The 24000-nt window shown below is 47.4% G+C and overlaps 1 long non-coding RNA gene across 1 annotated transcript; it reads left to right on the forward strand.

The window, feature by feature from the left end:
- Positions 1 to 14704: 14704 nt before the first annotated feature.
- Positions 14705 to 18012, forward strand: LOC117741498. Its single transcript, XR_004610739.1, has 3 exons — positions 14705 to 14949; positions 15477 to 15879; positions 17175 to 18012. It is a non-coding gene; the product is annotated as an uncharacterized LOC117741498 (long non-coding RNA).
- The last annotated feature ends 5988 nt before the right edge of the window (positions 18013 to 24000 follow it).

The following is a 24000-nucleotide window of genomic DNA, read 5'->3' on the forward strand; positions in this document are numbered from 1 at the left end:
CCCCTCCCAGGGCTCAAGAACGCCAATTGCTGTGAAACCTGCCGGTGTCGGTGTCATCTCCACGGAAAGCTTCTCCACAACGCCGGCGACGAATCAAACTCACGTCAACGTAACTTTTGAGGCGATTCCTTCTTCATGAGCCAAGAAGGAGCACGAAAGAAAACCCTCATGCAGACGTACGCGTGTGTGGAGATAAGCAGGTGAGCAAGGCGGAGCTCAGAAGTTCCTTCAAGGCCAACGGACAACGACAGGTCATCACCGGGTACAGCAGAGCCCCGGATCAGACGGATCTGGGAAGCTTCTGGAAAACTCGGCGTCCAATAGGAACAGAAACCACGCAACTCAGATCCCCTTCAACCCTTTGATAACCGACCCTGGAAGCTCACGACAACCGACTTCTACCAGGACGTCAGCGGAGGAAGTTCTTTCATGTTATTTTCACAGGTGTTGTGGCGTTCCTCCAACATCAGCAGAAGATGCTTTTAAACCTCCGCTTCCTCGTGACTCCTTCCTTTCTGCTTCGCCTCGGCTGCATGACAGGTGTGTGTGTGTGTGTGTGTGTGTGTGTGTGTGTGTGCACAAGGCTCTTATATGTCATTATTTAGTCCCGGGTGTTGATTCTAGGGGCGCAGATGAACTTCCAGAAAAGCGACGCTAACGAAGACGGAATACCAAATAGACTAAATATTTTCCAAACAGCTTCACCTGCATGCTGGGAGAGCATGGGAGGAGGGGGGGAGAGGGGGAGGGGGGGGGGGGGGGGGGGGGGGGGGGGGGGCGGTGTTGCAATCTCTCGTGTTGCACAGACTGCTCGGCGCTCCCCCTTTATAAATTACCTCATCAGTGACTGAAATTAACACTGATTCTTGCAGGCAATTTCTCAATTTCCAATGCTAATTAGCTTTTTCTCTTTTACTTTTACATTCTGTAGCACCTGTTTAGGGGGAAGACATCTTAGGCGGTGCAGGCGCATTTAATCACAATTTTAATTAACCATCCCCATAGATGTGAAAGAGAAGCAATTATAATGCAGATGAATGATGATTTTTCCACATTAAATTGTTTTGTTTCTTCGTTATGTTGATTGCATAAATACTGGCGCTGTTCAATTTTTATCTACTGTAATTTTGTAATTGTTTTGCACAAAAAAAAAAAAGAAAAAGGGAAAAGCCAGCAGCAGAAAAAAGGTTTGGATGGACGGAGATTGTCTGTTGACAAATTGTTTCATTTAGTTAACCCGTTAATCGCCAGAGGATTTGGCAGGAAGTGTCTCATTGGTTTCCTTCCCCCCCAAAACAACCTCCTCGCTTGTCAATCATCTGGAGGTTTAAGGCCTTTTAGGGGGCGGGGTCACACTCTTCTTATCTCCTTTGACCTCAGCTAACTATGTAACCAAATGAAAGTCACCCCCTCTAACTGCTGAGCATATAGTTTTGACTGGAAGCACAGATGGGCGCTACTGGAATGGACTCGTAATCTTTATGCGCTCGTGAAAAATATCATTGGGTTCGATGACGACGCTTTAGGCTGTTTATTGCCCCTCGTTCTCCGACTGTTGCAGTAAAAAACACAAAACTTCACACAAAACTTCCGATGATGGAAAAGTGACTTTTCTTTTTTCATTTGGTGAACGTCAACTTTAGGTTTTAGTTTTGATCTTTTTAATAAAACATATTCTGTCAGCCGTCGCTCAGGGTTGAGGCTGTTTTTGGTTGTTTAGGAAGACCCACAGAGATCACTGCAAAGGGGGGAAAAAAACTCCCAGAATCCTCCTGTGTTCTGTCCTCCGCCCCTCAGCCACCCCCAGCAACACTCATTCTCTAATCCCACTGAGCGCTGCTTTCAGTTTGCCCAAACACCATGCAGGGGAACTCCAACGGACAAGACTCACACACACACACACACACACACACACACACACACACACACACACACACACACACGCTTCATATCTCTCTCACAGCCACAGTGACAGACACTTACTGCGGCGGCTTTGCAGTCTAAAAAATGGCTGCAGGTCATCTTTACTAAAGTCTCAGTTTTTTGGGGATCCGATGGTTTTCAATCCAGAAATGTCGGATAAAAAAAAAAAAAAAAAAAGATTTGTATCACATGTTGAGATTTACAGAAAATGAGTGTTGTCCAGATGAAAACATTTAAAATAACACTCCCGTGTGATGTTTATTATAAAAGAACAATTACGCCCTTTGTTGGCTTTTTTCTTTTTTTTCTTCTTTCCTTCTGAAAATAGACAAATAGCTCAGAGAGTGTTTTAAAGAGGCTCTCCCCCTCTCCGAGTCACTCCTGTGCAAGCAAAGCTGCAGGTTTATTTTATGGATCTATCTTAAATCGTCCTGAGGTGCGTCGGAAAAAAGGAAGAAGCTCCCCTTTGAATATTAGTGGCGATTGGCTGGAGGTAAACAGAGCATTAAAGCCTGCAGAACTGTGGCAAGGACCAATCCGGGCGCAGGACAATGGCCCGGCCCGGCATCTCCACGCCTTTGTTCTCGGCTTAACAAAACTCTGCCGTCACACCGTTTTACCTCAATGCCGCCCTGTCGAAGAGGCCATCAGCCCATCAGAGCACATGCAAAGCTCTGGCGGAGGGAGGGAGGGAGGAGACGAGGGGGGGGGGGGGGGAGGGAGGAAATATGGGGAAAAGATTGAGACAGAAGTGAGTAAGGGACAAGAGGTAAGAAGAAGAAGTGAGAAGGGGATGAAAAGATAACGGAGACGAGCGTCGTGAGCTTAGCGACAGAACTGGAGCAGCGAGATTCACTAAAAGTTTCATCACAGAGTCCTTATCTGCACCCCTCCAGGGGGGGGGGGGGGGACGGACATCTGCTGTGACCCGCCTGCCAATTAGCATGTGTGTGAATATATATATATATATATTTATTTAAGGAGGACTCTCTTTGTTTCTGCATGCATGCAAATGTCCGTATAAAGTGTGTGTGTAGAGGTATGTGTGTGTGTGTGTGTGTGTGTGTGTGCCAACATGTGTGACTGTTTGCAAGTGTCAGCCATTTTCAGTGCGTAACAGAACATAAACCTCGGACCAGAGCCTCGTTACAGAATTAAGGGCTCGCAAAGAATGTGAGAGGAAACAGAAAGCTTTGTCATTAATGTTCATCTTTAAATCGTGAGTGATTTGTCGTCGTGGATTCAGAGTCTCAAACACGTTTATTATCTGTGGAAGGAGTCCACAGATAATAAACCAGTTGTCGTATATGATTCAGTCCAAAAGCAAACAGAATCTTCTCCGGTTCAATTAGCGCTGAGTTAAAACCGACTCATTAGCACTTAACCCCAAAACTCGACCTCGCGAGCACCATCTTGGATGTAGTTCAGGCTTCTAGTGCTTGTGACTCCCCCCCTCCCTCTCCCCCTCTCCCCCTCTCCTCCTCTCCTCCTCTCCTCCACTGTCAGGTTCTGGCCTGCCAATTTCCACTTGAAGCTTGACTGGGCCTGATTTGATGCAAACTACCTCGGGGTGAGGTGGGGAGTCGCACGGAGAGAGGGGGGTGAAACTGATGAACAGTTATGTCAAGTCGATTTCGCACCGTTGGGGAAAAGGTAACCTCTCCGTCGGGGAGGAGACGGCGGGCGAGGAGGAGATAAAGGTAATACAGAAATATAAAAAAAAGGCAAAGGCAAGGTTAGTGCTGGAGGAGGAAGGTGGGGTCTAGACGGGGGGGGGCTTGTAATCGCACCGGGGTGCATCCACCTCGCCTCCCTCTGCTCACCGCCCCGCGCAAAAAGTGCTAACCGTCAGTGCGAGTGCTAATTGCAGATGTGCCAGTCTGCCATCATAATAAAATCAGAGGCAGGGCGGACATTAAGCATGGCTGCCTCATTTGTGAGACTGCTGGAAAAAGGTAGCATAAATGAATATTTCATTACCTTAATTACGAAGGAATACTCCTTTCCGCCAGTCGTGGAATGAGTGTTGCTGTAACTAATTATGAAAAGTAATAACATTAGGGATACTGTGATTGCCAGTTTATAAGGCGGCGTCTGCTTGCTGTTGAGGTATAAACCGTGTTGGGAAACATACGGAGCGGAAGGAAGGAAGGAAGGAAGGAAGGAAGGAAGGAAGGAAGCGAGGGCTCGGTCTCCATCAAATACACACATCTGCAAAAAAAAGTGCTTTTCTGTTTTTTGAATGGGGCTGATTATTTACCCGGGTATGAAGGGGACTTTAGAAACCCTGTTTGAAATAAACACACTCTGAATATGAGCTGCAGCTAGCTGGAGCGCTACGTGCTAAGCGCTAAGTGCGCTAACAAAGGGGCCAGACGACAGCAAAGCGCCACGAGCTGCACATTTGCATCACTCGATCATCCCTCGTCTTTTATGTCCGACACGCGGCTCGATACCTCCGTCCGTTACTCACCTCTGCAGCCCGCGGGCCCGTCCCACGACTGGTGTAATGTACGACCACTGATAAGGTCGTAGGGGGGGGGGGGGGGGAGAAAAAAGGCAGAGTACAAGGTCTGCTTTGATGGACATGCTAATTCCAATACCCCTAAGTAGTAAGAATAACAAAGTGGTGGGGAATTTATCTCAGGAATGCCGGACGATAAGGAAGTAGCTTCCCTTGGGTGGGGGAGAAGTAATTAGAGTGGGCTGACTGGTTAGATGACTGGCTGGCTGCTGGGAAGGGTGGAAGTAGAGGTGGGGGGAAGGACTGGAGGGCTACAAATAAAAAAAAAAAGCTAAAAGCAGAAAGGTTGAAGAGTGAACTTGACTGATATGAGAAGCTACACGTTCTCAGGATCGACTGACGACACGAGAATGGAACTCCTTCGAGTTATTCGTGTTTACATTTCGGCCATCTAATTAAAGGTCCGCCGGTTCCACGGAACACATTCTTTGTCTTGAAAACCGATCCCCCAGAGGAGGCCAAAACCAGATCACTAAGAATATACTCAACATTTAAAGCTCAGGGATGTTAAAGAAAACAAAAAAACAACCTCAAGCCATAAAGCCTCGACCTTGACCAACTGCGTCTCGGGCTGAGTCACGCGGCCGCATCGCGTCTCCCGATGGCAGTCGTCTCTCACGAGGGTTTCTAGGTCAGGAAACAGCCCGTCCAGACCCCGTCCAGACCCCGTCCAGACCCTGTCCAGACCCCGTCCAGACCCCGTCCGGCTTGATGAGGATCCACAACCGGATCTTCACCTCCGGAACTCATCTGGATTACGAGAGGCGTCGATAGCGAGCTCCGGCCAGAACCACGGCAACCTCCGTGTTATCGCCTCATCGGGACTTGATAATGATCACGTAGCGTGAACCCGGGTCCAAACCAAAAACCAAGACCAGATCCTGGATTCTGGCTTTGTCATGAAACCAGAACTAAAACGAGCTCGGTCCTCGCAGCGCTTAATTAACTGTCACACTTAACACACTCACCCTCTATCTTTGACCTCCTGCTTGACCCCCCCCCCCCCCCACCCCACATTGGCCCTGAATCCAGACCAGAATCTGCCGCCCCGGGGCCCACAGAGAAAGCTGCTCTCCTGCTCGTCCTGTTGTCAGAAAGGCTGAGGACAGGCCTGTCGGTGTGATTATCCCCCCGCTACCTGAGGAGGTGTTTGTTTGACATTCCCGTTTGACAGCGACGGGACGCGAGGCGTTCAGGGGGGGGGGGGGGGGGGGGGGGGGGCTCCCTCTCCAGTCACAATCCATTAACACGTGAATTCACCTCTCAGAGTTTTTAACGGGGTCGACTTTGCTACACATGTCCGCCGACCGCTCCGTGGGATGACATTTAAAGGGGAAGATGTGCTCCCCTCCCCTCCCCGTGTTTCACTTCCTCCTTGACTCACTCTTGCCAAAGGTTAAATGTACGTCTGAATAACAACGAGGACAATTTCTGACCGCTTCCTCTTTTTTTTTCCGCTACCGCTGCAACCTCCGGTTAAGAAGGTGCTTGATCAAAAAAAAAAAAGAAGAAAAAAGCAAGTGGGTGAAATCCGTGCAATCGCAAAAAAATGACCTAATTTCGTTTTAATCTCGCTCGGCAAACGGCTGCAATTAAATTGAGATAACACATCTGAGTTTACTTCCACGCCAGACGAGGGGGGGGGGGGGGGTACCGGAGCAGACAAGTCCTCGTTAAAAAACAGGAAAAAGGTAACGAGAGGGGTGCGCTTAGGTGGCGGAGGAGACCTTCTGGATAACGAAGTACAGGAAGCGAGCGCTGATCAAATAGCATGTTCTATCAGCCCGAATTAAAGGTACGGCGGTGCGCTGCCAAAATGGGCGGAGTCACGTGTGGAAAAGGCCGAGTTCTCCAGATGTCACCGGGGCCTTTATCTGGTGATCTGTTATTGATTGTTCCATGTGGCCGTGACCTTGCCAGAAGAGCTCTTCCACCACGACAATCAAACCTACATCAAAGAGTGTGTGTGTGTGTGTGTGTGTGTGTGTGTGTGTGTGCACATGTGGCAGATCAGCGGCGCCCCGACATCAGAGCAGAAAACTGGAGGCTGCCTTCAACACTTGTTTGCACAAAGGTGTCGTCTCCCGAGCAGCTGCCGCCCCCCCCCCCCCCCCAAAAAAAGAGACGGATAAACGGAAAAGACGTGTTTTTTTAACGGGCGATTACTTTTCTTTCTTGTTCCCTCTCCTCGACGTACGGATGACGAGTCGCACGTTTGTTCTTCTGGATCTCGATCGGTGTATTTGCCGCTCTATTAAGACACTAAAAGCAGATCTGACTCGACGTTCGGATCAATATTAATAAAAAAAGATGAAGAAATAACACGTGATTTAGGACAAAAGCCTACGAATGCCTTCCAACCCAAACTACACACACACACAGGCTGAAGGTGTGTTTTGCCATTTGATTATGAAATCTGAATGCCGGTCTACACCTGTCGTCAGAATGGGAAAAAAAGTCCACGCGTTGGAAAGAAAGTCTAAATTCACGAGCGAATGAGTGCAAACAGGACGAGGCGGAACGGATGGGCCGAATAAAGACTTTGCCTTTTCACTTGAGGAAGACTCAAATGAGGCATGATATTTTTTTTTTCAGGATGCATTCTGCTCCTCCCGCAATGCATAAAACATGCCGGCTTAGGGTAAAGAGTGTACGTAGATGGGGAAAAAGAAGAAAAAAAAGTCCAAATGCATGCAATCATTTGCCGGACCACTGACGTTTTCAATTTCTGTGTTTGCGGTGAGAGAGAAAAACAAACGAAGGAACAACGAGCACGAAGGCATGAAATCAAGTCAGGGAAGCGGGAGAAAGACATCTGACTGCACCGCGACTCCACGAGCGGCACGCCGATCCGACCCGTCGCCTCCTGGGGAGGGATGGAGGGAGGCGGGTCAGAGCGTGACAGGCAGAAACACCTTTGGAGTCTGTCACCTTTGCTCCATCACTCTCCATCTCTGCTCTGTCCTCGGTCTCGGCAGCAGACCCCCCCCCCCCCCACCCCACCGAACCGCTCGCCTCCTCCCCCGAGAGCCAATGAGCTCCCAGCAGACGCAGCCCGAAGCAGAAGTTCGGCTGCAGTTCAGCCTCCTCCTTTTTTTGGTATTTTATTTTTTTTTGCATGCATACAAAAAAATGCAAAGGATTAAGGTCAAACGCATGCAGGGAATGCCACGTTGCTGCCTGTGTCACCGCATTGTTTTGGGGCGATGCATCATTACCGTTACAACATAAAGGGGAAGTCGCAGGCCGGAGCTGGCTCCCTATTGGCTGGTTCGCGCCTCGGCGTTAGTCAGGCAACGGATCCCTCGCTTTCACCGGTCTCGGCAGTGGCAGTTGCTCTGTGCGTGTGCGTGTGCGTGTGCGTGCGCGTGTGCGTGTGTGTGTGTGTGTGTGTGCATCAACTTCTGCACCCTGGATTTCCAAACCGTTATGTGCCATCGCTAAATAAAATAACAGGAACATTTTGAGTTCACAACAGCTTTTGTTACTAAGGGAAGAGGAGGAAGGGATGGACAAGCACAAAGAGTTAACCCCCCTACGCACACACACACACACACACACACACACACACACACACACACACACCCGGTCCTCCAAAGCATGGGTTAATATCATGGCTGCCTGGTAAGGCATTATCCAGAACCTCTCGGAACAAAAGGCCCCTTTTGCAAACAGACTCCTTCTTTCCCCCCCCAGTGTCCAAAGGTGTTTGCTGAAGTAAATCTGCCTAAATCCTGCACTGCTCGGCCGGGGGGGGGGATAGGGGGGGTGTGTGTGTGTGAAGGTGTACCGATAATCCTTCTTCTTAACCAAAAAGGAAAAAGAAAGAAAAATAGTTCTGGTGTGAGGAAATGAAAGAGAAGGGGAATAAAGAAAAACTGGAATCCATATCACATGATGCCATTTAAAAAGCTGAGGTACCCCCTCCCTCCCCCACCCCCCCATAGCCCCTCCCCCTTACATCTCCCCATCTTTGCTTACGATTTGCATACATCCAGCCTGGGAACTGAATGATAAAGATATCCCCGCTAATCAGGCCAATAAAGCAACGTATAATAAACTGCATTGTGCACGAGTACATAAGGGTGTAAAATAATGTGTATTAAAAACACTTTCTCCTTTTTAACATTTAGCGCCACAAAGAAGTTTTTTGGAAGCACCATCGCTGCCAAAGACACCTGTCTTCTTCTTCTTCTTCTTCTTCTCCTCCTCCTTCTTCTACTTCTTCTTCTTCTTCTTCCTGAGTGCGAGTGGCCACGAATAGTGTGGGCACGCCATCTCGTAACACTATCTGTCTGTCAGTGGGGGCCGGGTCCCCGCTAGAGTAGGAGGCTATAAAAGGCTCGTAACCAGGGGACGACCAACAAACAACCACAAACACCCTAGTTATTCCTCTCCAACACCCACCCACCCTTTTTCTGCCTCTCTCTCTCCCTTTCTCTCTATTTTCCCTCTTCCTCTTTTTCTTTTTTCGCCCCCCTTTTCATCTCTTTTTTTTTTTCTGATGCTGAATGCAAATGTGTAGCCCTGCTGCTGGCGGCGAAAGGGGGCTGAATTGTGATTAAGAGGGGAGAAGGAGAAGGAGAAGAAGAAGAAGAAGAGGAGCTCCCTTTCTTTGTTCTCCCCCCCGGGGGATGTTTACCAGGAGAGACACGGCGGATCAGATATGAAAGGCATTCAGGTCAGCATTGATGTGAGCGAAAGTGAAATCGTACCTAAGGCATTCCAAAGACCCGCGGTGTCAGGGGTCCGGGCTCGCGGTGCCTCTGCGAGTGTGTGTTCTCTGGCCGCCAGGCGAAAAAGAAATATCTTCACACAAGGCCGGGCGGTCGAGGGAAAGGAAGAACGAAGAAGAGGAAAAAATGGAATAATAAAAGAAAAAGGGAGAAAATGTGTCAAAAATGTGGGTTTTTTTGGGAAGAGGAGGAGGACTGGATGAAAGTTTTCTGTCCAGTGTCCAGGATGGAGTTGAGATGATCATTAGTGTGTGTGTGTGTGTGTGTGTGTGTTGGGGGGGGTGTTACAGCCACAAGCCATGCTATTTGCTTTTATCTCCCTTATCAAAGCGTGAAAAAAAAAACGGTGCATGTGTGTTGCTGTTGTGTGCGTTTGTGTGTGTGTGTGTGTGTGTGTGTGTGTGTGGAGCTGCTGTTGCTGAGCTACATTCCTGATTTAATTCCTTGTGGAAAGCACATATTAGAGGATTTGTTGAATAACATATCAGCTTGAAAAGCCGAAGATATCACACTGCGACTCTGCCTCTGTGTCACACACACACACACACACACACACACACACACAATAAAATAAAATAAAACCACGTGAATACAATAAGTGTAAATACTGCGGGGCCCGTTCCTTTCAGAAGTGACACCGCTCCGCTCGCTCCTATATTCCGACCATCTCGCGAGGGCAAGTCCATTCATTTCACGTGCACTCGGAGCAGATGGATTTATATATTTATATTTAGCGTGTGACGACTGGAGGCGAGGGAGTGGGAGTAGAGGGAGGGGGGGGAAATATATACATAAATAAAATAAATAAAGCTACCATCGTCCGCTAAAATAATAAGGCCTCCCGCCGCACGCCGTCGTGACACGACAAATATGGCTCCTTATTAGCCGGCTTTGAGGGGAACCTGCTGGGGGGGGGGGGGGGGGGGTAATTGGAATGTGTCTATTTTTGATTTCGACCACGAGGCCCGACGTTATAGGTCTGCATGTCCGTGCCCCCCCACACCCCCCACCCTCAAGCTAATTATTTCACCCGCCTAAACTAAAATAATCCCTGTGTCTCCCCCTCAAGGTGCGAGGTGTCCGCTCCCCGCATGGGAATGGTGAGCGCTGAATGGCGGACACCCGCCCCCCCCCCCTCCCGCCACTATTGACGGTATAAACATGTAAATGAAACACATTACCGCTGACAATCAATTGTCCGCGAGCGCCCTGCGAAACCTGCCCTCCTCCTCCCCTTCTTTTTCTTCTCCTTACCCCCCCCCCCCCCCCCCCCCCCCCCCCCCCCCCCTTCCTTTACTCAGTGATGATGGCAAAAAGCTGCCCCTACCTTGAGGAGGGGAAATCTGGGAGAAAAGGGAGGGAGGGGGGGGGGGAGGAAGAAAGGGAGCACCTTGTCTTACCCCCCCCCCCCCCCACACACACCCCCCACCCTATTCTCTACCGTGAACACAACTTTAAAAAGGCAGAGGAATAATAGAGATGGAGAATTGTTTAGACTGGCAGAAATCTGGCATTGTCTGAGACTGAAAGCAAGCCCCCCCCCCCCTCCCCCACACACACCGACACTTTTTTTTTTCTTCACCTTAAGCGTGAATCTGTGATAGCCTTAATAACCACATTCAGACTATTATTATATCAAACTCCAGCAGCCAGAGAGAGGAGAGGGGGGGGGGGGGGGGGGCTCGTCTTTCTGCTGCTGCAGATTATGTAATCGCTGCATTTCCGAGGGTACGTCCCCGACAACAGAATGTCATCGAGGGTACGCAGAGGGAATCGAACATCAAATAATAACAACATCTGTATTTCCTCGTTCATCTTTTTTTTCCCCTCCGTCAAAAAAGATGCCGCCGTTTATTCTGCACATCCAAATAAAATGTTTTAACAAAGAGAGACACTATGTATTTATTTGTAAAGGGCTGGTGTCGTAATGAGAAGACGAGGACAGGTGTGTAAGTGCTTCACAGCTGGATGTGACAGGCAACACCTGGCGAGGGCCGAACTCTCAAACGCTTCACGCTGCCGGGATCAAGTTCCACCCCGGGAGAGGAGGAGGGCTTTCCGCGGCGCTCTGAACAGCGGGGAGCAGGACGCTAAAAAATATATATATAATAAAATGTCATTTCCTCAGGTTTTTGTTGCTTCTTTTAAATACGGCCGGCGTTCCCGAGTCTATCGGCTGTGACGGGAAGGTCGGTGGAGGACGAGGAGGGGGATAAGTCGTGAACTGTGGTTAAATAGCACGCGACAGGGCCGCGGCGGCGAGTGAGTAAAGCTACTGTAGCACCTTCCAACCCTGAAGGCCAACAGTCATCTGGAGGAGAATGTCATCGGTGAGACAACTTAGTGAGCAAACGCCTCATTAATACTAATTGGCACCGATGCTGCTGAAAATGCTCCTTCCATTTTGAAAAAAAAAGAAGAAAAAAAAAAGGAGGAGGGAAATAATCCGAACAATTCCAGTTATTCTATCCGCGAGGATGCGTTGAAATGGAAGGGAAAAAAATGATATATATCCTGGTCAAAATACGACGACGCATGAGGCGTAATTACTTAAATAAAACAAAAGGAAACTATGTCAGACATTTAATCCTTTTTTTTCAAACAAATATAATTACAGGTGGCACGCAAATTATTTAAAAAAAACGTGCTGGCTTACACGCCGCCACCTCGTAAAGGCCACGCGGAGACACCAGCTGCAATTGTAGAGATTTAGCACATTTGTGTATATTCATCTGATTTGTGAGTTGAGGGAATGAAGGAGAGGGAGTCCGGGTGCATCCGCACACACATCTACAAAAACCATGCTGGATATATTTTTGGTGCATTGGAGGCGTTTGGAGGAACCTGGGGTTCTGTCCCACCGCCTCTTCCTGCCCGGCCATCGCTGCTCACAGCCGGGCAGGAAGAGGACGGAGAGACAGAGAGGAGAGTGGCCAAGCCTCAATAAGCCTCTGCATTCCCAGGGGGGAGGATTGAGGGGGGGGGGGGGGGGGGGGTCATCAGACAGAGCTAGTTGTTATGGAAGGAAAAAGAAAAAAAAGAAAAGGGGGGGGGGGGGGGGGGGCTCATATTTTACATTTTTAATCGAGAACGATATTAAATATAATTTTTTTTTTTCTGCAAATGGAAGAAAATAAAAAATATATACTCTCTGCCAACGCTCGCCGTCTCTTGTCGGGTTTCAGGGTGTGAAGATTTAAATTTGCTTTGCTAATATTATTTTATCAAATGCTGCATTTGGTAATAAAAGCCAGTTTGTTTTCCTCCCCCTCACCCCCCCCCCCCCCTTTATAAAACAGGTGGCCACAGATAAACAGGCTGTCAAATCTCGAAATGTGTGTTTTTATTCTATTTATTTCATTTCCACTTACAACATGTAAAATACATCTTTATGATGGAAATGTGCAGCTCCACTGTTTGTGTGTGTGTGTGTGTGTGTGTGTGCCCCCTCGTGCTATTTAGTGTGGAACAAAATGCTTGTCTGCTATCGATTGTATGAAAATCAATAAATGAAATCTGATCGAGATGAATAACCTGTGGGGGCAGAGATTACAAAACTGTTGTGGAGGAAGCCAAGAGAGAGAGAGAGAGAGAGAGAGAGAGAGAGGCAGAGAGAGAGAGGGGGAGAGAGAGCAGCTGAATCACAGCCTCGCTGCTTCTCACACACACTCAGCCTATATGGAATAATCAGGAATAACGGGGCCAGGAAATGTCACTGCGGATCTGCCTCTCGTGGAACCGTTCAGTCCAACGGAGGCACAAAAGCGTTAAATCCGCACCTCCAGAACCCCATTAATGTGCATCCTTTATCGGACGTGCCATCCAGTTTATCCCCGCGACAATAAACTTGGTGACAAAAGAAAAAACTAAAGCAACAACAACAACAACAACAACAACAGCCGAATGAATTATTTCTCCACTCTGCTTGTCCCGGAAACCAGCGACAGTGTAGTAAATCACTTGATAATACGAGGGCCCTTAATGCATCACGGAGAACGCACGCGGATTACAGCGTGTCCAAACTCCAGTCACAAGGTTGGACTTTTACACCGAGGGACCGCTCCTCGGTGCCCCCGTGGCGGGGGCTCGTGTCCCGGCCGAGGAACCAGAGCCGGCACCCCCCGCTCCAGCTCCAACTTTACAAAACACCCAGCAAGTTTACAACTAGAGCCTCGATGCGATCTTCACAATAAATACATATATATATACACAGAAAAAAAACACACAATTTAAAACCGCTATTCCCGAGTTGGGGGTCGCAGCGCGGACGCGTTGACGCATGTTTCTCCCCGGGATAGCGGTCCCGTTATCCCTGCGTAAAGGGGGGGGGGGGGGGGGGGGGGGAGGCGCACCAGCCGCGGACCTTCACACACCCCCGAACCGCAGTGGAAGCCTTCAAACCAGGCGCACATCCAAAGATATCCCCCCCCCCCTCCACCCCCACGCTGCTTGGTTTGTCTCCCCGGTGATTTTCTTACCGTTTTTCCGTCTCGGGTTGGCTTGTTTTCGCCTCTTACACCTGGGGCCATCCGCCATGATCTCTTGCTTCATTGATAAGTGTGTGTGTGGGGATCAGATGGCAGCTCGCATGGACTCGATTCCTTGATTTCAGCTTGATATCTGACGGGAAACACACACACACACACACACACACGCAGCAACACCAACAATGTGGGTATTAGCGTGGAGATCCACTTGCGCCGGACGCGCGATAAGAAACAGCAAATGTAAGTTGGATGGAGGGACAGATTATTAAAAAAAAGAAAGAGCCGTGGGTGAAAGTGTGAGAAGGAGCGGGGAGGACATCCATGTCCTTCTCGTTTTGATTTGCAACTGATCGGCTGTGAGCTTAGTGGCATTAACAGCAGGAGGAGGAAGGGAATTAGAATTTCTCTTATTAGAAAAAAAACAACACACAATTAATTTCGCCCATGAGGACTGAAGCAAAAAAATAAAAAACATCACTATAGTTATTTTCTTTTCAGAAAAGTTTCATCCACCGGTTTTTGTATTTTTTCTTCACTTTTTTAAAAAGAAAATATATATATATATATATTTGTTTTAAAAATTCGTTTTTTTTCAATTAAAACTGACAAGGATTAGTTGACATTTGGCGCTTTTCACTCCGGGTTTGGAACAGAGGCTTGAACCCGGTTAATGAATCACATTTATGTCATATATATATATATATAAATATATATATTTTAGGGTCAAATCCTGGAGCTCACGCGCGTTATAGGCGGCACAAGCTCCACTGGGCTCCAGCTCGGAATGAAGCTCCACTGTGTGGTCTGATTGGAAGTCATATAACTTCAATAAACACTTCTATCTGCAATACGCCGATTCCACCCTGTCTTTGTCACGAGTTAATAAATAACAGCTGGGAAATAATTTGTTAAAATGGGCCAAATGAGTCCGGAATCTTTAAGGCGCAAATGGCGCATAAACAAACGATAATATTCAGATCGCCTGTCGGGATGTTGTTCCTCCTGCAGCTCATTTATGAGCGGACACCGTTATGAGGAGTGCATATTGACTCCAGCGTTGTGTTTGTTGTGGCCACTTGGACGTTTAGCTGGATGATACAGACACGGGCAAATAAAAGAACCAGCTGGGGAGAATAAGAGGAGGACAAAAAACCGGGGATGTAATCGCCTTTTCTTTTGCTCCAAAGGACAGCGGTGGTGTGCAGCGCCCAACGCCCCGCAAAGAGCACTCTCTCCCCGGCTCACCAGGAACCTACGGGGACGCCTCGACATCGCGGAGGTAAAAAAAAAAAAAAAAAAGAAGAAAAAACACACACGCACGCACACAAAAAAAGGAGAAAAAAACCCACTCGAAACAAACGCACCTATTTCCACCTGTGCAGGTAAAGTTGAAAAAAAAGAAGCTCTCCGACTCTGATGCGGGCGCGAGGAAGTTTAACGTCCAACGTTTTTGTCCGAAAACACGCTATAAATTAAAAAAAAAAGGAGGAAAACAAAGTGAGGAGGCACATACCTGTTTTTAAAGGAGGTGCAAAGAGGTGTCTCGTGGAGAGAGTTGCGAGGGAAGGATGATACTGGAGCGCGTCGGTGAGCGGATCCTTTTCCACCGGTGATAATAAAGCCTTAGAAATAAAGCCTTAGAAATAGTTGGGAGGAGGGAGGGACCGCTATTCCTGCAAGGGCAGGTTTACAACTGATGTCTTACACCCACTCCAGGAAACAAACCTGGGTAGGGACTGACGTGTTACGCCTCTTCTAATGACATTTTTTTTCTTTCCACCTCCTTTTCTTTGCCGTGTAACACAGAGGAGGAGAAGCCCCCTGAAACGCACGCCACCTATCTTCACGGGAGGGGATAATTGAGGAGAGCAAAACGTGAGCATCTTCTGGGTTGAACGTGAAGTTATTTTTTTTCCTTCTCTTTTTTTTTCTCCCTCCCTCCCTCTCTCTCTCTCTCCCTCCCTCTCCCCCCTCTTTCCTCCTCTTTTCTTCCCCTCACTCTCCTCTCTCTTTCTCCATCTCTTCTCTTTTTGAGTGAAACCAACTATGTCGGGCTTCGACGCGGAGCGAAGAACAGGCGACAGTGTGTGTGTGTGTGTGTGTGTGTGTTTCTTTTTTCTCCCTTTCTTCGTGTGAATGCGCGCGCGTGTGTGTGTGTGCGTGTAGAAGGGGGAGAAACTTGGAGCCCGTCCACGCCAGCCGCAATCATGTAAGGATGTTTTATTTAAAAAATATATATATTTGTATTTGCACTCCGTTTAATGTGCAGACATGTCCGGGTGGATGCGGCAGGATGCCGGCGCTGGGTGTGTGCGTGTGTGTGTGTGTGGGTGGGGGGTGGGGGGGGGGGCAATGCCACATATTCTTCATTATTATTATTGGCTGCGACTGCAAAAAGGGTTTTGGGCAAGAAATATCCGCGTGCACGTCGTCACTCCATGTCAAACATCGTGTCTTGCTTTAAAAATCTTTAAAAGTTTGCTCTCCTTGAGAATCATTTTTTATGCTTTTTTTTTTTTTTTAAAGGAAATTGTTGGAGAAAACTAAAATATCTTTTGTAAACGAGGGCACTTTATGGTAAAACAAGAAGAGTCCATCACTTCGGACGTGAAGCAGTTAGTTTTATTACCTGTGCGATGCACCTGCAGCATCCGCGCATCAACGTGTCTGGATAATATGAATGCACGTAAACTCCTAAACATTATGCATATTCTTTCTGCTTATTAGCACAAGTTATTTTCCAATTGCACCCCCTAACGAAAATGAACCAAAGTGACTCCGGAATAAGTGTAAATAATAAGGATGTTATTATACTGACTGCACAGTAACAGAGAGGAGTGCAGCCTCTGTAGGAATATTCTGATGATACTAAAGGAGCTGGAAAAAGACCATAAAGTACAATTAAGTGATGGTAAAGTTACTACGGAGAGTCCCTGCAGGAATATTACGGGACTATCACAGGAGTATTACCGGATTATTACAGTCGTTTCTCCTTCTGGACGCCACTTAACGGGATGAATCTCGCATTTATTAAAGAAGTCAACCATCTCAGCCCCGTGTCTGGGGGGGGGGGGGGGGGGGGGGGGGGGGGGGGGGGGGGGGGGAAGAGAGAGAGAGAGAGAGAGAGAAGCTCCACCTTTGCAGCTCCGTGATTGGTTATGTAAATAAAGCATTATTTTGTGTCCTGTCCTCCTACAGTTCGCCACTGTATGGCTAATTAAATCATCAATCAAGGGGCTGAACTGGTTCATGCCCCCCCCCCCCCCCCCACTACCAAAAATAAATAAATAATCAGATGCAGCAAAAAAATAAATCACAGACAGTCGAAGCTTCTGGTAGGAATTTGTTTTGTATAATCTATTTTTTACTCTGCTTTAAAAAACATTTTTTTTAGGATACCACTTATTTTATTATTATTATTATTATTATCAAACAATGAATACAAACAAAAACAATGAACATGATGATGTTTTCCTCCGGCTGTATGCGTCTCTTCTGCCACAGTTGCTCTCCCACTTGTCTGCACGGACCGGAGGACTTCACTTGGTGAGTTGACTTCCTTCCCTTCGGTGTTCGAGTCCTTTCCTTGGGTGCTTCGAGTCCTTTCCTTGGGTGCTTCGTGTCCTTTCCTTCGTGACGTGAGTCCTTGCTTGCCTCCTTTTCCCCGTCGAACAACAAAGAGAAGCGCGAGGGGGGCAGAGAGAGAGCGCGTGAAGCCGCTCCGCCGGCCGCTTTTTCCGGGGAGGAAAAGTGGATCCAGTCCTGGGTGAATTATTGTCACGCGTAATTTACTGCCACGGTGCTTGCATGTAAACGAAGCAGTCTCTCTCTCACCCCACCCTCTCTCTCTCTCTCTCTCTCACACACACACACACACACACACACACACACACACACACACACACACACACTTGAACCAGCTCTCCCATTCATCCGAGCGGCTCCGGAGTGGCACCTCTCCCCCCCCGACGCGGGGCCGCATATTCACCGTGAAACCGGATTACAGTCGGTGTGCGACCTATAGGGGGACCTTGTGCTTAATGAATAAATTCATTTCAATAAGGGGAGGGCTACCACAAAAAAACATCGTATGCATGCATTCATAATTATTTATGGATTATTTTTTTTTTTTTTACGATTCTTATTTCCAGATTAAAAGTGCAAAATGTTAATGCACAGTGTGTTTCAATTAATTATGAGAAATAGTTGTTTACGATGTTTAAGGGAAATTGTTATTTACAGGCCGACATATTTGTAATTATTTAAATAATATATTGTGTGTGTATTTTTTTATAACTGTGTTGCTCAATGTGGATCTCTCCTCTCGTGTTTGTATTTTTTTTCTTTTTCTCCAAATAAAAAATCTGAAAGCTTTTTCCGCAGAACGTTATCCGCCCTGGTTTATTTACTGAAGTTGAAATGTTGCCCCGGAAAAAAAAAAATCAATAAATGGAAATTCACTCGGTTTTAATGGTTTTTAATGTCCAACACCTTAAAATGGAGCGGTGCAGTTCTGCAGCTGTCGGCCTCGGGCATGACTGCTGATTACCAAGATTATAATCCTAATTTTCTCTCCTCTCCGCCTCAGTGTGTGAGTGTGTGTGTGTGTGTGTGTGTGTGTGTGTGTGTGTGTGTGTGTGTGAGGCCCACTTTTAGTTTTCTGACAGTGAAAACACAAACGGGGTTGTAGGAATGCTCCGTAGTATTTAGAGAATCCATCGTTACGACTTCCACCTGCACACACGGAGCGGTCGGGTTACGGAGCGGCCCAAACACACACACACACACACACACACGCACACACACACACTCGCTTGCTATCTCCTGTGTTTACTCCGTCAGCTGCTGTCACGTGACTCCAACGTCTCACCGGCAGCAGCGCGAGCAGATGCATCTCAGAGGAGTGAGAATCAAAAGTGAGGTCAGAGGTCAGAGGTCACCGCGGGAAGGCTTTTGGAATTCAAGGCTTAAAACAACGCACGTTTTATTTCCGTGTAAAACAAGGACGTTGAGGCGGGGGACTCAAACACACGTCGCTGCCCGGCGTTCCCGGTGATCGGCCTAATTTAGAATCTGTGAGAGTCACGTGACGCGCAGCGATGAATCGATGCCCGGTCCAAAAAAAGAGAAACATCATGTGTGCTGGATGCAGATTCAAAGATTCAGACTCAGGATGTGATGTGATTCAGATATGACATATTGCAGGTGGAGGTGTATGCGTTGTCTACATGGTACCCGTGTAGAATCATTCAGATACCGTTTGTACGCACACATATTCATCTGAACTGTAAACTGCACATGAGGTTTAAGGGGTCAAAGGTCAAAGCAACAGAGCCGGGCTGATGTGGCTCCACGTAACGCGATACTAACACTCAAGTCTTTTTTGGAAGCTGCTGAAAACTCACGGTCGGTGCCAGCACTTTAATTGTTGGCACAAACAACTCTGACTCTTTTCCAAGCACAACAATGATTCAGCTTTTCCTCCAGAGTTTTGACTCTTATCCGGGTAATAATAACAATAAAATCAACTTAAGCGGAATTTTGGTCCCGGCCTGGGAAAACTGTAACGTCTCTCCGGGAGTGAATATGAAGGAATAAAGGTGAGCCTTCGGAGCTCCGGGTCATCACATGTGACGCAGTGTGTTGGGCGGTTTGCAGTTGCATCATACGTGTGTGTGTGTGTGTGTGTGTGTGTGTGTGTGTGTGTGACACATGACATCTCTCAGGCATGAAGTCAGAGGGGCGTTTTCTCATTTCGGGGGTAACACGCCTCATCGGGATGACTCAGATCCTCCCCAAGCAAAGAATTACGATTATTACACAAACTAAAATAATATCTGTTTTTCCTCTTGTTTCATGAAACGATTATTAATTAGCGTATCGAGTACATGGAGGAAAACAAAGGGGCTCAGCTGAGGGGGTACGTAGAGTCAAAAAAAAAAAAAATCCACTTCTTCCAATTCAAAACAGCTGTGAAGTGACTCTGGGGTGTCACCCTCGGCGTTGGGTTTAAAGCCCCTTTAAAGCGACGCGTTGCCTCTTTTCATTACAACTTGTGTTGGAGGTCCTGGATGCACGGCGTCCTGGACCTCGTCTGTGGCTCCGCGACATCAAACCGCAGCATCTCCACGGCCACCATGGGGGGGGGGGGGGGGGTCTGATGCGAAGTCCTTCAAAACATGCACAAAGAAGAATATGAATTTAGTTTACATTGGCCACGAGCGAGGAGAGGGCGATACAGACCCTCCTTTCTGATCTGCAGAAACAAATGCACACAACAAAACAACAACAAAAGTATTGATTTCTTATGTTGTTCTTGTTAGCTGGAGACTGTGCAGCGGCTCCTGCAAACGACCACTTATTGGACTGAGACTCTCTGGGAAAACACACACAGACACACAAAGACACACAACTAGTGAACACAAACTCTGTGTGGTTTTAGTGCCTTTTACTTTAATATTTACTTTGGATTTATTAAATTGTACAATGTGTGTATTTCTCTCGATTTCTCACATTTCTAGGGACATAAATCTACATTTAAAAATGTAAATACTGCGTTAATTAATACACATAATGATGAATATTCTCCTGTTGATGACGAGATGGTTTATAAATAAATAAAAAGTAAGTTGACCTTGAACCCAAAGTAAAGAATTCACGTTCACGCTTTTAATTTTTTAAATGCTGCTACTTTTGATTATCACCTACATGTGAACGTATAACATGTTCAACAGATATGATTAGGTATTCACAGTTATCACAGCCCCCCACACCCCCCCCCATATTGATTGCCGGCATGAAAGCGAAGCTCGTTATGTGTCGGTATTAAAGTTAAGAGTCATCATAACACGGACACGGTTTGCATGTTGATTCTTCATCAGCCACTTAAATAGAGAGTGGAGCTTCCATAATGGTCAGGAGTTGTAATATTCACTCCTAGAATATAGTTTATATATATTTATATATACGTGCCACCAAATCAATTGCTGCACATTTAGTGTACAAATAAAAGGCTTTTGATTGAAGCTCAGATCCCACAAGGAAACTTTTCACTCTGAGAAGAAGCAGGAAAAAGAGATCGACTTATCGTCCGAGTGAAATTAATAATTGACTGCGTCTCCGATGAATAATTAATCAAACATTTGAATAATTGTTGTAGCTCTAATCTCGACAGACATTTGCATATCGGCGTGCTCTTAATATCGGCCCGTGCGTACAGAGTTGACGTCCTCTCAGGACGTGCAGATGGAATGAAAAGACTTTCCTGTCAGTCGGATCAGCTGCAGGAGGAACCAGCACTCACTGGACTGGTCTGCAACGTGCACACACACGTGCGCACACACGTGCACACACACGAGCTGACAGCATGCTCAGGTTTAAAAAAGGTACATTCTCATAATTTCTGCCTGTTGCCGCCCCAAATGGGAGAAGGAGGTAAGTGACTTTTAGGGGACTTCATTACCCAGAAATCACGGCACAGGACTCGTAAAAGATGCATTTTTTATTTCAATAAAACAAACATTTTCTTTTCCATTTCACCAAGAACAATTTATTTGAATGAACAATGCTAAAATATACAAATATATATATAGAATTAAAAATATATAAAAAACATTGGTGGAAATATAACTTTAGGCCCAAAGATAATTTAATTAAATATGGGTGATCCTTCTTGTATATTAAGTATATATATATAGAATTATATTTTTTAATTAAACATTTTATTTATAACATTTATAATTTTCTTATCTTCTTGTCTGAGATGTGTAACTTGTATAAACTTAAAATAAAATGATTGATAGAAAGAATATTGTTCTGACATATAGTCTCATTGAAGTATAAATATCATATTTTCGTTTGCCACATACGATTTTAAAGGGAATAACTCCTGCTGGACTGGTTCTGGTTCTCCTGTCACTTCCACACGTGGAGGTGGTCTGGCTGCTGGTCCAGAGACCGTCACTTCCACATGTGGAGGTGGTCTGGCTGCTGGTCCAGAGACCGTCACTTCCACATGTGGAGGTGGTCTGGCTGCTGGTCCAGAGACCGTCACTTCCACACGTGGAGGTGGTCTGGCTGCTGGTCCAGAGACCGTCACTTCCACACGTGGAGGTTGTCTGGCTGCTGGTCCAGAGACCGTCACTTCCACACGTGGAGGTGGTCTGGCTGCTGGTCCAGAGAACGTCACTTCCACACGTGGAGGTGGTCTGGCTGCTGGTCCAGAGACCGTCACTTCCACACGTGGAGGTGGTCTGGCTGCTGGTCCAGAGACCGTCACTTCCACACGTGGAGGTGGTCTGGCTGCTGGTCCAGAGACCGTCACTTCCACACGTGGAGGTGGTCTGGCTGCTGGTCCAGAGACCGTCACTTCCACACGTGGAGGTGGATTTGAGGGAACCGTTGTGGGTTTGGCTGAATATCCCAAAAACCACAACGTTCCCCTAAATGCACACGGCGGTTCGAGTCGCCTCAGATCCACACGTCATAACTAGAAGTTAGAAGTTTGCAGTGAAGTCGGCGTTGAACCCGCGGCCTCTCCGATAAGAGTTTGCTCGATTCCTGTGTCAAATGTTGGCATTATGTTTTCAGACGCACACACACACATATATATATATATATATATATATATATATATATATATATATATATATATATATATATATATATATCCGCTTCGTGGTTTATGGCCCTGCAGGACTCGGAGAGAAGTGGGTTCCTGGGTCTGCCGGGTGCTCGGCGTACCTCCACCGCTCATGTCGGACACACACCATCCTTTGGGCGTCGGTTATCTGGGGAACGTTGACAGGAAGCAGATTGCCCTCGCGTTCGCCACTTCCTGTCATCTTTCTATCTCTCGTCTCTTTGTAGCCGTGTGTGTGTGTGTGTGTGTGTGTGTGTGTGTGTGTGTGTGTGTGTTGGGAGGGGAGTCGATGAGTCGTCTTTTGATCCCGGCGTGCTTGTTGTCAAAAGCTGCCTGGATTGAAGAGACTGTTGGCCACAATTGACTGTGACAATTAGGGCACGATCGCAGTCCCCGAGTGGAGCACTTAAAGGCTAATTTACATGTCACTTTGGCGAATTAAAAAAAAAGAGACAAAATAAGCCAGAGAAAAGATATTCTGTGCTTTCTGCTCACCCCCCCCCCCCCACCACCACCACCACCACCACCACATCTCCTCCCCCCGTCTGTCTATCTGCTCGCTCTCTTTTTATTCCTCCATGCCTTGTAAACTGTAATTTGTACACTGCTTAGGGGAACCTGGCAGAAGAGAGGCGACCGGCATTTCCATTTGAAAAGAGGCAATCACCGGGCCACTGCTGAGCCTATTGTCCGGTGGTGGGTGGGTGGGAGGGGGGGGTGTAAGAGGAGGGGGGCGGCGGCAATTTACAGACGCTGGATTTAACCTTCTGGCGAGGTACATTACACACGAGGTTTACACCTGTGTGTGTGTGTGTGTGTGTGTGTGTGTGTGGAGCTCGTGTTATCTGAGAGGGATTTGAGCTGCGGTCACACGGTCCGGACCTCATCCGGGACGTCCCGATTGGTACCTTCATTTCCATCCCTCCACTCTCATTGGCCGAAGGAGTGGACTTGTTACTTCTGTCTTCAGTCCGGCCCACATTCCTCAAACAGGTTTTATTTAAGGTAACACAGACGTTATTTACGTCATATTGTCACGCTGTCATTTCAACCATAACCATCATCTTTCTTTCACAACATCCACCACTTGGAGTTGTTTCTCCGGCCAGAGGATTGTTTACATTCCTCACGATGCAAATCCTAAATGCACTGCAGGAATGCGCCGCTGCTTTTGTTGTTTTTGTTGCATCGCGACAAAAGATGAGCCTTAAACGTTTGGTTGAGAACTCACAATCAAACTTCAGTGACGTCACGCTGGAGGATTCATGGGTACTGAAGTCCCTTTAAAATGCTTTAAAACCTCCTTTCTCTCCTTGGCCCGGCTCGGTCCGGTCCGGCCCGGCCCGGCTCGGTCCGGCAGACACCCTTTCACTCCGCTCGTCCTCGTGGCTGAAGTTTCTTTTCTCCTGCTCTGACAGGCTGTTTGTGACAGGTGCAGAGTGTGTGTGTGTGCATGGGAGTGTGTGCGGTTGGGTGTGTGAAAGGACCCCCCCCTGCCTTCACCCATCTCACACACACACACACACACACACACACACACACACTCCTGCTGTCCTTTCAAAGAGAACATAGAGGGGACAGAGTGTGTACAGAAACAGCAGGTTGATGGGATAATGCCCGTCATCTGTTGCACCGTGTCGCTTCTGTGCTGCAGTAACCTGCTTTTGTAACGGCCCGCTACACACACAC

Source organism: Cyclopterus lumpus, chromosome 2 (genome assembly GCF_009769545.1).
Source record: "Cyclopterus lumpus isolate fCycLum1 chromosome 2, fCycLum1.pri, whole genome shotgun sequence".
Lineage (NCBI taxonomy): Eukaryota > Metazoa > Chordata > Actinopteri > Perciformes > Cyclopteridae > Cyclopterus > Cyclopterus lumpus.